Here is a 15,655-nt window from a genome sequence, read left to right as displayed (position 1 = left end):
TCTTAAGAGAAAGTAACTGATTAACAGGCCAGGACATGAAAAGGTTAAAAATCAGATTAACATCCCAAAGAGATTCATAGCGAGCTCTAGGAGGTCTCCTAAGTCTAATGCCCTTCATGACCCTTTTGATTAGTGGATTACTACCGATAGCAAGGTTATTAATCAAACAATGACCTGAAGAGATAGCTGACCTGTAACAATTGATGGTTCTAAAAGAAAGACCTGACTCAAAAAGATGAGCGAGGTTATTAGCTACATATTGTAAAGGACATTGAACGGGATCCAGATCCCTTTCAAGGCACCAACCAGACCATTTGTTCCATATTCCTCTGTATCTCTTTCTGGTCCCAGGGGCCCATGATTCTTCCAGTAAGCTTTTAGCTTCTCCCGAAAGTTCAGAATATCTCCCTGAATCCCTGATATCCTCCAAACAAGAAGGTTCATTTTCCCCTCCAAGACTAAAGGATGTTCTTCTCCGTCTGGGCCTTGTAGAAGACCCGGACAACAAGGGATTAACCATGGGAAGTCTATCGCCAGTTCCATTACACTGGGGAACCATACTTGGGATTTCCAAAAAGGAGTCACCAGAATTATATTGCATGATTCGAGTCTCACTTTCCACAACAATCTCTGAATCATTGAGAAGGGAGGGAAGGCGTAACAGCCCTTCGTCCCTTCCCAAGGTTGGAGAAAGGCATCTACTCCTGACGCGTTCGGGTCTGGCCTCCAGCTGAAGTATTTCTGAACTTGGTTCGTCAACCGGCTGGCAAATAAATCTAATAGGATTGGGCCCCAAACTTCTTGAACTAGATGAAAGAATCTGGGATTCAGCATCCAATCGCTGGAATCGTGAAGGAAACGTGAATTCCAGTCTGCTCTCAGATTCAAGGAACCGGGAATGAAATCTGCTCTGAGGGTGATTTTGTGCTCCCAACAGAAATACCAAATTTTCTTTGCGATATCCGAGAGATTTTTGGATTTCGCGCCACCCAAACGATTTATGTAAGAGACGGCTGAAAAATTGTCCAAACGGATTAAAGTATTGGAGTTCTTCAGAAGTTCTTTGAAACTCATAAGGGCATTTAAAGCTGCCAACATTTCTAAAGAGTTTATGTGGAGGGATTGTTCTGAAAAAGACCATCTCCCACCGGTTTCTAAGTTGTTCAGACGAGCACCCCAACCACGGTTGCTCGCGTCTGATTCTAGGGTAAAATCTGGTACGTTTCCAAATATAGCTTTTCCATTCCAAGCTTGGAGGTTGTTTAACCACCAACGCAGGTCTTCCCGAGCATCCTCCTGAAAGGGGAAGGGAATCTTCGTACCAGAGACCCTTCCTCAAGCCTTGAGCTTTCAATCTCTGCAAGCCCCTGTAATGAAGTGGGCCCGGAGAAATTGCTTGTATAGAAGACGAAAGGAGACCCAAAACCCTCGCTAGGTCTTTCAGGCGGATAATATCTTTTGAAAGAACATAGGAGACGTGTTTCCTGATCTTGGTAACCTTCTGATGGGGGAGGATCAGGTTGGATAGAATAGTATTGACTTTGAAACCCAAGAATTCTATTTCTTGAGTTGGGGTTAAAATAGATTTTTCCAGATTTATGATAAAACCCAAGTCTCGAAGGAGGGTCATAGTGATATCTAAATGTTTTAAAATTTCTGTCTTGTCCTGAGACATGATGAGGATATCGTCTAAATAGATTATAAGACGAATCCCCCTTTCCCTTAGGTAACTGACCACCGGACGAAGAACGTTGGTGAAGCACCAAGGGGCAGAAGATAGACCGAAGGGGAGGCATTGGAACTGATAGAGAGTTCCTTTACAAGTAAATCGGAGATATCTGCGACACTCTTCGTGCATGGGAATGGTGAAATAGGCATCTTTTAGATCCAATTTCACTAGCCAGTCTTTGGTCTGAAGAATGTCCCTCAAAAGATGGATACCTTCCATCTTGAAATGTCTGTAGATTAGAAAATTGTTTAAATTTTTTAAATTTATAACAGGTCGCCAACCCTTGTCTTTCTTTTTGACTAGAAAGATAGAACTTTGTTAACTCTGACAGTGGAATTTTTACAATAGCCCCCCACAACAGTTTCTAAAACCCATGGATCTTGAGTGACTTGAAGCCAATTCTTTTTGAAGTGTCTCAATCTTCCTGCCACTTTTAAGGGGATAGAAGGGGTTGTGCTTACCGTAGTTTCCTTGATTGGATGATCGAGGTCTGCCGCCACGGGATCTAGAGCCTCTTCCTCTTTGTGGATAGAAATTTGAGTTTCCACGGAAGCTTGTATAAGGGCGATAGCCTCTGTTGTCTTGATAAAATTGGGACCGAAATGAGGAGCGGCTGGCAGATTGTCCCCTTCTGTCAGCCCTTCCAAAAAGTGACCGAGTGCCGAAGACTCTACGCATATTTGATTGTGCCCTACTAAAGGCATTGAAAGTGGAGACATACTTCCCAAGCGTCTTAACGAAGTTATCTCCGAATAGGAGGCCTTTGGTGTTGGACATATCTTCACTGGCCGAGAGGTCAGCCAGTTTCGGGTTCGTTCTAAGAAGAACAGCCTTTCTACGTTCGGAGATTAGATTTGCGTTAGCATTGCCGATAAGGCAAATAGCACGTTGTGACCATCCTCCAAGTATTTCAATGTCTACAGGTGAGTCATTAGCTTTGGCTTCCTCAGTGATATCCAAAATTTTTGAAAGTGGACCCATTACATCCAGAAGCTTATCTTGTGCTTGTTTTAGGCACCTTTCGATTCCTTTTCTGGGATCCCTTCCTGATTTGAACAGAAAGGTGATTAGGTCAGGATTAAGGTTAGGAGTTTTACAAATCTTGTCCTCGGAGGAGGGACGAGGGCATTCATTCCTTAAAAGATTGCGAGTATTAATATCAAGGGGTTTTCTAACCCACTGTGATAGGTATTTGGCAACATGATCCATAGGCCACCATTCAGTGCTACGGGGGTGGCGGATTGTAGTGGGATTAAACATTTCCCTACCAAATGGGTCTTTGACTGAGGTGGAAGTAGAGGGAGTTTGTAGATCTTCATCAATATCCTCAAATGAATCTTGAGGGTCAAAAATAAATTCGTCAGAATTATCATAGTCTGTTGATTGAGTTTCGCAATAATCATCAAAATCATTTGTCCCGTAGAGGGTACCGCCTTCTATTGTGCCGCTAGGGACACCTCTTCTCCCTGCCTCAAGTAATCGAGGTCTGTCTATTGTGTCGCAAGGGGCACCAATCAATTTTGTGGCGCAAGGGCCACCATTCTCGTTTGTATTGTTGGTTTCAATACAATAATTTTTCTTTAGGAGTTTTTTTCCCTTTTTCTGCCCTGCAGAAGTTGAAAGAGATTTCCCATCCGAGAGCGAGAAGTAATTCTCTTCTGTAGGTGAAACTCTCTTCCTTTTTGCGAGAGCAGCGTCAACAGCTTCCTTGATAGAGGATCTAAATTCCTCTCTAAGGAGGTCTTTAATATTTTCAAGTAAAGGTTCCTTAGGGGGAACATTTGTAACATTGATGCTGTCATCCATAATAATAATACTAGAAAGGGAATATTTTAGGCAGAATGGGTGTTAAATAAACCTTTCAAGGGTTAATTAAATGGGGAAATATCCTTTGTTGAGGATTTAATAAAAGGTATTCTTACGAGGGTGAATTCACTTATCTCAAAGAAAGTATTCTGCCGATTCTGCTGGGGCCAGTAGGTGGCGATCTTTGTTTAGTTTGGTTTCATCTATTAAAGTTGCGCTTTCTAAATAATTCAGATTCCAGCCTCGTCCTCTCCGTCTCCGTTACGCTCCTGAAAGGAAGGTAACCATGGAGAACAGGAGCGTCACTAACGACACTGGGTCGCGCATAGAGGCGCGAGCGTGTCTCTCATTTGCTAACGCGTCTCCCAGCTATGTTGTTAGGGGGCGCGTGAGGCTCTTCAACGTAGGATTGCTCTCTGTCATCGCGTCTCCGCGTCTCCCAGCTAGTTGCTAGGGGACGCGTGAGGCTTCGAGGAAACAAAGGACATTGCGTAAGGGTAGAGCTTTCCTCGCGTCTCTACGTTACTAAGAGACGCGGGAAGTCAAAAAAATATATATATCGGCGATTCTGTTTCTTTGTTCAAAACCTCTATTTTCCCCCTTTTTTTTTTAAACAAGGAGTTCGTGTTAAATCATTAGGGTTTTGTTAAATTTCAGACAAACATTTTATTTGCAGAGAAGCAATCTGATACTTACCATGAAATATTAACATATTACCAGGGACTACAAATTTAAATCGATTAAGAAAAGGAAGACAGAGGTGATGAAGGCTAATCCCGACCATAAATTGGACTGGGAAATATTAGAATGAACATGTTTAAAACGACATTAATACCTACTCTTTAGACAACTGAAGAAATAAGTTAACTAGGTAATCAATACTAGCAGGTATTATATAATTATTCAACTAATATTCAAGTAAAATACATTAAGACATCTATAATTAAGTCAAGATGGCATGCTAGAGAAGTTGTACTTATCTGTGTCAGAGCAGCGAACAAAAGAGAGGAAGATAGGAGCCTGTTCATCCTGGTTGTCATGTGTTAACGTTCTATTTTATTGTGATGTAGTAATATTCTTTAAAGGGCTGCATGTTGGGGCAGCAAATAAAAGTATTTGCATAATGGTAGCCTCGGTCTTGTAATGAAATTCTAGTTGATTTCCTTGATGGGTGACTTGTCGTTTCTCCCGCGCCATCCTCAGTTTGTTGTCACGGTCCCGATAATTTAAGATTCGAGCAACTATTGGTCTAGGTGGAGGACGCGGCGCCAGCAGCTGTGTGCTCGCTCGACTATGAAAACCGGAGATAGTTGTTCCACTCCAAAAATCGCTCGACACAGCTCCTCCACATATGTGTCCATGCGGCCTGTGTCGGTTGTTTCCAGAACACCCACTATTTGGACGTTATTTCGGCGCGATCTAGCCTCCAAATCTTCTGCCTTGGCTTTGATCACCTCCAACACTTTTTCCATTCCTCCACACTTGGTAGTAGTGGTATGCGCCTCATCCTCTACAGCCGATATAAGGGTTTCAGCCGCATCTAGACGTTCCCCTTGTTTGTCTAATTTTGACGCCATATTATCCACTCGGCATGGGAGATGGTCGAGCTTCCCGTTAATGTCCTGCAGGTTGGACTATATCGCCTTTAGAATAGATACCATGCTGCTTTCCATGGCATTGTCCACTTCTGCTTCTGTATCGGAGTGCGTCGTATGTCCGCGCACCACCCGGCGCGATTCAAAGTTAAGCTTTGGCTGCTGTTTGTCTGGCTTACCCATCTTGGGTGGGCGTGTCGGCACCTAAAGACTCAGGTCTGTGTGCAGCACTCTGTAGTGGAAGGGGCCCTTCAGAGCAGAGCAATGTCAGTGCAGTATATCGCGGGGGAGTCATCTGTGATCCTTCTATTGTCTTCCCTTGACTTTCACCCTCTGCTCCGCCACCTATTATAGCCACGTGTGATGGAAGGACGTAGGCTCAGAACCATTCTGGTGACACAGGCAAATATTGAGAGAAGAAGCACACCAAGCCAGTATGAAAATGTCAGTGTCAGAGGGCGATGCTAAGGCAGTGCTAACAGTTAGGGCTGTGCAGCATGTGCTCCCACCGACATCTAACAGAGTACTACAGCCCGGGAATGTCGTATCAGGGAATCCGCATTGACTATGCAATAAGTTTGGGCGCAGGCCTCTTTTTTCAGCTTTCCGCATGGCATAGACTAGCGTGTATTATCATTGCCCACAAATTTGCCGGCTCCTGAAATCTTCCAGAACATTCTCGCTAAGCACCATGCAAACTGGCCCTCTTTCCACACATTTCGCTCACTGAGTAAACTAATGGGCATAGTCCTGCATGTGTTAGCTCCATTTCGCCATGTCAGATGAACAGGGCAAACGCAGAGTATTCACGCATTCTGCAGTGCGTGTCCAATGTGGGCACCACAATCATTGAACACTTTTGGGCCCTCTCCGTGCAACCAGTGCGCAGCTGGAAGTGGCGAAACTCAGCTGTCAGATGCTAGCAATAACACCTACTGGGCCAGGAGATTCAGGCACTCCCATCCTCCAGGCGCTACCGCCACCTCACGATCCACGCTTCGCTGCCTTCTGCGTTGTACTCACAGTTCGCGCCTGCCGGCCCCTACATCAGATTATCTCCGCGGCTTGGGCATAACATGAGGGGTGGACGCAGTAGAAATGACAATGGGGAGCTCTCCTACCTGATCCAGAGGCTTTCCCCATTTCTCTACATGGAGGTCGCCGTTTTAGTGCGGTGGCGGCGGCGTAGACAAAAGTGCCCAAGACAGTGCCCAGCAGATGTAAAAGTTCACAGGCGACCGCTCCGCAGGGTGCAAGTACGGGCCGATTCAGCTCCGATCTCAGGGCTTCGTGCGCTTCACTCTCCTGTGCGACAGCGCTTAGCTCTCTGGTCAGATTTCCGGCCGTCTATCTGGCGCCATTTTATAGAGCGTTGTCCGCCGCGCTTCAGATAGGTGATTGCCCTTTAGATCCTCATTCCGGAAACCAAAGTTCATTAACAGCGTTCCTCAGCTTCCTGGCTCATTCCGCTGCCTATCGCTTCCAGTTTACATCTACATGCCATCTGCTTTACTGGCGAAAACATGCAGGGCCGAGGTCTGTCCCCACGGAGCTGTCACTTCAGGCAGCCATCCTGCAGTGCGCCCTCTAGCGCCCATAGGCCTAACATGCTTGCACTCTCTTCCCTAAGCATGATAATATTGGCTCATCTCCAATTGGCCTATTTAATTTACTAATAAGACATTGGTCAAGTGCTCTACATCTACCCAGGGCCTGTAAACTAAATGCTATTAGTGGGTCGGCAGTACTTATTCAAGCCTGCCATTGCAGTACCTGTGTGTGCAACTTACACTGCCATGTCAATCTAGCAAAATGAACCTGTTGCCAGATGCACAACTTCCTTTTTTATGCATGTAAGTCAACCCTAAGAGAGGGCTTGGACAACCCAGAGGGCAGGGAGCCATGTTAATGAAAAGACAGAACATGTACTTTTCAGTTTTAAATGTCCTGGTAGTGATAAACTCGCAAATTCACTTTTCACTACAGCAAGGCCTATCTTTCCCATAGGATAATGTTGGGAATACTGTCTGTTGTGATGTATTCAGTATGTTTAATGCTGTGAGGCAATTTACTTCTCATTCACACCATACTGCCATGTCATTATATTTATGATTTACCAGGTGCCACAATAGAACCTTCGGAATGAGGAACATTGGGGGACTTGATTGTTGCTGTTTAGAAGGATTGTTGTCCCAAAAGCTGTGTCAAGGTTTTTCTACAAATACAATAACTTGCCTTCATTCCACTGTTCAAGGTATCTTTACAATTTCCCTATTACATTATATAAGTGGAATCCCCAATTGAGAATCATAATTTAAAATCTAAACTCATGGTGCAGTCAGTTTTCAAAGTGCAATTCTTAAAATGCCACTTTTAGAAAGTTAGCATTTTCTTACTTTAGTCATTTGGTGCCTGCCGTCTTTCTCTGTTCACATTGTGTATTTCCCCTTGCCAGGCACAGACAATAGGAGCTTAGCTGGACCCAGCCACACTTACACCTAAATAGGCTGTGTCCTGTCCCCATACAAAGGGCAATGGTTCCTATGGCATACGATTTTGTATAACTTAACATTTATAACAGGCTCAATGGCAATGAAAACATTGGAAGGAGGGTGGCAAAAGAAAGAGAGACGCACACTTGTACCATGAAGGATATTTCCTTATATTTAAGAATTGATAATGAAAAATACATGTAAATAACTTGCGACATACAAATATTATACAAAGTGCAGTGTATCCCAAGTGAATATTAAGCGAACCAAGAAAGTGTATAACAAAGTGAACTATACAGGTTTCAGCTGTGAATATTTACAAAAAACAGGAAACTAGACTCTAAACCAATTATATCAACAAATGATTAGCCAGCTGCTATAAAATTATAGAAACTGTGTTGGTCTGATTTGTTTCCTAGGGCGTCGACGGCGTTTCGACCATTAGAATAAAGGTCTCATCAGGACTGGGCAGTGAGGGACATCTATCAAAATACAAAAATAAAAAATAATTTGTAACTATTGGCAGTCGCCATGAATAGATAATATTCATGAATATAGTCAGGAAGGTTTTATACATTGCACCAGGGTGATAGTAGCCCAAGCGTGTGAAAGTAAACTGAATTTACTTACAGTGAACCCGGCCGGGCACTGTCAGAAACAGGGAGAAACCAAGCGTCAATGCAATATATCTGAAAATGACTGAGTCATCAAAAGCGGGGGTGCTTAATTATAAATGCAACTTACCACTGTAGGCACAGTTGGTAGCGTGTCTTTATTTTGTTTAGTTTTAGATATTCGCGGTCAATGCCGTTCCACCGCCAAGTTTCACAGGTGTACTAAAAATAAAATGTGAAACTGTGTCAAACGCTCTTGTAGAGCGAAATAATTCCGCTATATTTCCTAGTTGTTTGCAGGCTTTTGCAAGGCTTTCACATACCTTGGCGCTTTCAAATCGTGCTGCTCGATGGCTGGCTCCGATCAAACCTCTAGTAAGGGGAGTGTCACGGAAGGCGGCGTGATCGCCGTTATGACATGATGGACGGCGTGTATCAGCATAGAAAGAGGACTTGCGCGTCCTTATAGTGTTTACTCTTACAGATGGCCACTGTGCCGATATCTACGTGTTATATCTAGTTCTCTCATAGCTACCAATTCAAATAATGAGCATTTTACAAACAACAAATAAAAATAAAGACCAATTGCATTATATAACCAGTCAATTACAATGGAGCTCTACAATTTCATGGGCACCCACCCTCATGAAACCATAACGAATCTAGAACTATGTACAGGCATTAGCACATATATACATTTTTTTAAAAACATTTTGCAAGAAAAAACTCCTTTCTTTACAGAAACACTGAGTGCACAATGCTGATAGTTGGTAAATACATTACAGCGCATACTGGAACCAATACCGATGTCACAACATCGAGTCAACCAATTGAATGTTTACAGAATCTAACATAGTGTCTATGTCATATTGGATACAAAGCCTCTCCATTCATCGGCCGTGTTAAGACCTTTATTTATGGAATTGATCTTGTCAATCCAATGGCACTCGCGACGCTGCAGTATTTGAGCAATATCGCAGCCTCTTTCTGGTAGTGTTGCGATATCGACCACTTGCCACCTCATTTCATCCGCAGAATGGTTTAATTCTTTCAAATGGGCAACAAAGGTGCAGTCAAAACAGATTTCCTTATGCGACTGCGGTGCTGTCCTATTCTGGCCTTTACTAGTTGTTGCGTTTGTCCAATATAGGGTAAGCCGCAGGGACACCAAATGCAATACACGACATTACGTGTGTTACAATTTGAAAAGAAATCAAGTTTATAGTCAAAATTGCCATGTTTAAAATTCAATGTCTTACATGTTAATGGGCAGATCACACAATTTCCACACGGGTGATGTCCCAAAATGGGAGGCAGGTTCCAATTAGATTCTAACGTGCCACTTTTCTGGACAGCTGTTTCAGTGGACGATCTAACTAAATGATCTTTTAAGTTTTTTGCTCTCTTATAAGCAAAGAGGGGTATCTCGATCGCTGGGTCAATGCTCCTAATGATGTTCCAGTTTTTCGTGATGGTTTTGCGAATCATGTTAGTATGAACTCCAAATGTCGTGACACAAACAATTTTATCCATTACTTTTTTCGGTCTAATGACCAACAATTCCTCTCGGGGACAGTACCAGGCTCGTTTTAGTGATTTTTTAACCAATTTATTTGGATAACCTCTCATTAGTAGTTTATTTTTTAGGACTTCTGACTCTCTCATATAATCTTCACGTCGTGCACAATTACGGCGGATCCTCAAGAATTGCCCAAAGGGCAATCCATCTCTTAGAGCCCTGGGATGTTGGCTCTCATACGATAGTAACGTATTTTTCTCCGTAGGCTTTCTATGAAGAGATGTTATTAGTTTCCCATCCACATTCATGATATTGAGATCCAGAAAAGGAATGGTTTCTTTATGTAATGTGGATGTGAAAGTGAGATGGGTTTGAACCGTATTGAGATAAAGAATGAATCCAGTAAAATCCTCTTCATTCCCCTTCCAAGTAAGGAAAATATCATCAATATTTCTATGCCAGCCATTAATGCTGGCATAGTATGGATTATGGTTGTTCAGGACATATAGTCCTTCCACATGGTTCATATAGATGTTCGCCAGATTTGGAGCAAAAATTGCGCCCATACTGGTCCCACAGCATTGTTCATAGAACTGTCCATTGGATACAAAATAATTTCTCTGGAGTGCCACTTCCAATAGTGCAATTATAAATGAAGTTGGCACATTCCAGGGCCTAGGCCTAGTGTCAAGAAGCTCTCTTATACATTGGATACTATCTCTCTGTGGGATGTTTGTATATAGAGACGATATGTCCAAAGTGGCCAACCAATCAGTGTCTTCATTATATGATACACCTTCAACTAGGTTAATCATGTGCATAGTATCACGCACATAACTCTGTTGAAGGGGAACGAAGTCTCTTATAAAAAAATCAATATATTTACCTAACGGTTCTAAAATAGAACCACAGCCAGACAAGATTGGTCTGCCTGGGGGATGTGTTATACTTTTGTGGACCTTGGGAAGGGTATACAGAACCGGGGTTCTAGGATTAGATGAGTTTAAGAAATCAAATTCTTTTTTTGTAAGAAAACCTTCCTCTAGTCCTTCCTTAGTGATAGAAGCAATCTCCTTTCTGATTTCACACAGGGGATTGCGGGCAAGTTTTTTATAATGCTTATCCTCTGAGATTTGTTTTTTAATCTCCGCATCATAATCAGTCCTTTCCTGAATAACAATTCCCCCACCCTTGTCCGCGGGTTTCAAAATAATGGAGGTATCCTTTTTTAAGCTGTTAAGTGCCTATCGTTCTGCGAGAGTAATGTTGTATGGTATGAACTGTTTGCTTGTCCTCAACTTATCTACTTCATCTAAAACGAGTTTCTCAAACGTGAGCAATTCTGGGGGCATCATGTTATTAGTAGGGTAAAAAGTTGATGGTAATTTTAACCCTGTCACTGACTCTTTCATGTTAAATTCACGATCTTTAAAGAAGAGTTTCAAACGAATTTTCCTAAAAAACTGAAAAAGTTCAGATTTTAAATTAAAATAGTTAGGCTTTTCAGTAAGCACAAATGACAGTCCTCTACTTAGTAAGGAAGTTTCAGGCGATGACAACACATGTTTGGACAAATTAAAAATCGGTATTATTTCCATATTGTCCACTGAATTTAGTATGGCTGGGGTCCCCACTGATAATGCTTGTTTCTCGTTTGGCGTTCGAAATAATACCGATTTTTAATTTGTCCAAACATGTGTTGTCATCGCCTGAAACTTCCTTACTAAGTAGAGGACTGTCATTTGTGCTTACTGAAAAGCCTAACTATTTTAATTTAAAATCTGAACTTTTTCAGTTTTTTAGGAAAATTCGTTTGAAACTCTTCTTTAAAGATCGTGAATTTAACATGAAAGAGTCAGTGACAGGGTTAAAATTACCATCAACTTTTTACCCTACTAATAACATGATGCCCCCAGAATTGCTCACGTTTGAGAAACTCGTTTTAGACGAAGTAGATAAGTTGAGGACAAGCAAACAGTTCATACCATACACCATTACTCTCGCAGAACGACAGGCACTTAACAGCTTAAAAAAGGATACCTCCATTATTTTGAAACCCGCGGACAAGGGTGGGGGAATTGTTATTCAGGAAAGGACTGATTATGATGCGGAGATTAAAAAACAAATCTCAGAGGATAAGCATTATAAAAAACTTGCTCGCAATCCCCTGTGTGAAATCAGAAAGGAGATTGCTTCTATCACTAAGGAAGGACTAGAGGAAGGTTTTCTTACAAAAAAAGAATTTGATTTCTTAAACTCATCTAATCCTAGAACCCCGGTTCTGTATACCCTTCCCAAGGTCCACAAAAGTATAACACATCCCCCAGGCAGACCAATCTTGTCTGGCTGTGGTTCTATTTTAGAACCGTTAGGTAAATATATTGATTTTTTTATAAGAGACTTCGTTCCCCTTCAACAGAGTTATGTGCGTGATACTATGCACATGATTAACCTAGTTGAAGGTGTATCATATAATGAAGACACTGATTGGTTGGCCACTTTGGACATATCGTCTCTATATACAAACATCCCACAGAGAGATAGTATCCAATGTATAAGAGAGCTTCTTGACACTAGGCCTAGGCCCTGGAATGTGCCAACTTCATTTATAATTGCACTATTGGAAGTGGCACTCCAGAGAAATTATTTTGTATCCAATGGACAGTTCTATGAACAATGCTGTGGGACCAGTATGGGCGCAATTTTTGCTCCTAATCTGGCGAACATCTATATGAACCATGTGGAAGGACTATATGTCCTGAACAACCATAATCCATACTATGCCAGCATTAATGGCTGGCATAGATATATTGATGATATTTTCCTTACTTGGAAGGGGAATGAAGAGGATTTTACTGGATTCATTCTTTATCTCAATACGGTTCAAACCCATCTCACTTTCACATCCACATTGCATAAAGAAACCATTCCTTTTCTGGATCTCAATATCATGAATGTAGATGGGAAACTAATAACATCTCTTCATAGAAAGCCTACGGAGAAAAATACGTTACTATCGTATGAGAGCCAACATCCCAGGGCTCTAAGAGATGGATTGCCCTTTGGGCAATTCTTGAGGATCCGCCGTAATTGTGCACGACGTGAAGATTATATGAGAGAGTCAGAAGTCCTAAAAAATAAACTACTAATGAGAGGTTATCCAAATAAATTGGTTAAAAAATCACTAAAACGAGGCTGGTACTGTCCCCGAGAGGAATTGTTGGTCATTAGTCCGAAAAAAGTAATGGATAAAATTGTTTGTGTCACGACATTTGGAGTTCATACTAACATGATTCGCAAAACCATCACGAAAAACTGGAACATCATTAGGAGCATTGACCCAGCGATCGAGATACCCCTCTTTGCTTATAAGAGAGCAAAAAACGTAAAAGATCATTTAGTTAGATCGTCCACTGAAACAGCTGTCCAGAAAAGTGGCACGTTAGAATCTAATTGGAACCTGCCTCCCATTTTGGGACATCACCCGTGTGGAAATTGTGTGATCTGCCCATTAACATGTAAGACATTGAATTTTAAACATGGCAATTTTGACTATAAACTTGATTTCTTTTCAAATTGTAACACACGTAATGTCGTGTATTGCATTTGGTGTCCCTGCGGCTTACCCTATATTGGACAAACGCAACAACTAGTAAAGGCCAGAATAGGACAGCACCGCAGTCGCATAAGGAAATCTGTTTTGACTGCACCTCTTGTTGCCCATTTCAAAGAATTAAACCATTCTGCGGATGAAATGAGGTGGCAAGTGGTCGATATCGCAACACTACCAGAAAGAGGCGGCGATATTGCTCAAATACTGCAGCGTCGCGAGTGCCATTGGATTGACAAGATCAATTCCATAAATAAAGGTCTTAAGACGGCCGATGAATGGAGAGGCTTTGTATCCAATATGACATAGACACTATGTTAGATTCTGTAAACATTCAATTGGTTGACTCGATGTTGTGACATCGGTATTGGTTCCAGTATGCGCTGTAATGTATTTACCAACTATCAGCATTGTGCACTCAGTGTTTCTGTAAAGAAAGGAGTTTTTTCTTGCAAAATGTTTTTAAAAAAATGTATATATGTGCTAATGCCTGTACATAGTTCGAGATTCATTATGGTTTCATGAGGGTGGGTGCCCATGAAATTGTAGAGCTCCATTGTAATTGACTGGTTATATAATGCAATTGGTCTTTATTTTTATTTGTTGTTTGTAAAATGCTCATTATTTGAATTGGTAGCTATGAGAGAACTAGATATAACACGTAGATATCGGCACAGTGGCCATCTGTAAGAGTAAACACTATAAGGACGCGCAAGTCCTCTTTCTATGCTGATACACGCCGTCCATCATGTCATAACGGCGATCACGCCGCCTTCCGTGACACTCCCCTTACTAGAGGTTTGATCGGAGCCAGCCATCGAGCAGCACGATTTGAAAGCGCCAAGGTATGTGAAAGCCTTGCAAAAGCCTGCAAACAACTAGGAAATATAGCGGAATTATTTCGCTCTACAAGAGCGTTTGACACAGTTTCACATTTTATTTTTAGTACACCTGTGAAACTTGGCGGTGGAACAGCATTGACCGCGAATATCTAAAACTAAACAAAATAAAGACACGCTACCAACTGTGCCTACAGTGGTAAGTTGCATTTATAATTAAGCACCCCCGCTTTTGATGACTCAGTCATTTTCAGATATATTGCATTGACGCTTGGTTTCTCCCTGTTTCTGACAGTGCCCGGCCGGGTTCACTGTAAGTAAATTCAGTTTACTTTCACACGCTTGGGCTACTATCACCCTGGTGCAAGGTATAAAACCTTCCTGACTATATTCATGAATATTATCTATTCATGGCGACTGCCAATAGTTACAAATTATTTTTTATTTTTGTATTTTGATAGATGTCCCTCACTGCCCAGTCCTGATGAGACCTTTATTCTAATGGTCGAAACGCCGTCGACGCCCTAGGAAACAAATCAGACCAACACAGTTTCTATAATTTTATAGCAGCTGGCTAATCATTTGTTGATATAATTGGTTTAGAGTCTAGTTTCCTGTTTTTTGTAAATATTCACAGCTGAAACCTGTATAGTTCACTTTGTTATACACTTTCTTGGTTCGCTTAATATTCACTTGGGATACACTGCACTTTGTATAATATTTGTATGTCGCAAGTTATTTACATGTATTTTTCATTATCAATTCTTAAATATAAGGAAATATCCTTCATGGTACAAGTGTGCGTCTCTCTTTCTTTTGCCACCCTCCTTCCAATGTTTTCATTGCCATTGAGCCTGTTATAAATATTAAGTTATACAAAATCGTATGCCATAGGAACCATTGTTTTTCTATATAAACGTACTGCCCTGGTTCCGCTGTGAGTAGGGTTTCCCTTGTTTTTACATTTCGCATTTTTGTGCGGTGGCTGCACCGCAAGGGTTTCATCCACGTTGTTGGATTCCCCTTTTCCCTATACAATTATAGGGTTATTCTTTGATTGGAAACTGGGATGGCAGAGAGGGAAGCACCATTGTACACAGAAGAATATATTACGAAATTGACAAGTGGACCGTCCTTGTTTTCTAATCTACCTGTAAATACTAGTAGCCCTAGGCAGGCACTGATTGAGAAATTGGAAAAAGCTAAGAAAAAACACGTGCGCACAGAGCTGCATGGTCGTATGTTATCAGATTATCTACGTGCCGGTATTATACCACAAGGGTTGCAAATAAGAAACGTACCGGGGATCTTTAAAGAAGACCCTATATTTAAGGGTAATTTCTGTGGAATTTCTGTCACGTGCTCTCGCCATTGGATGGTCCTTGGCGTCGAGACCTCTATAGAGCACTCCAAGGCTGAGATTAAGGAGATAGAGGAACTGGAGAAAGAAC

This window comes from Lissotriton vulgaris, chromosome 8 (assembly GCF_964263255.1).
Source record: "Lissotriton vulgaris chromosome 8, aLisVul1.2, whole genome shotgun sequence".
NCBI classification, from domain to species: Eukaryota; Metazoa; Chordata; class Amphibia; order Caudata; family Salamandridae; genus Lissotriton; species Lissotriton vulgaris.
The sequence above is the reverse complement of the archived record's forward strand: the minus strand, read 5'-3'. Positions refer to the sequence as shown.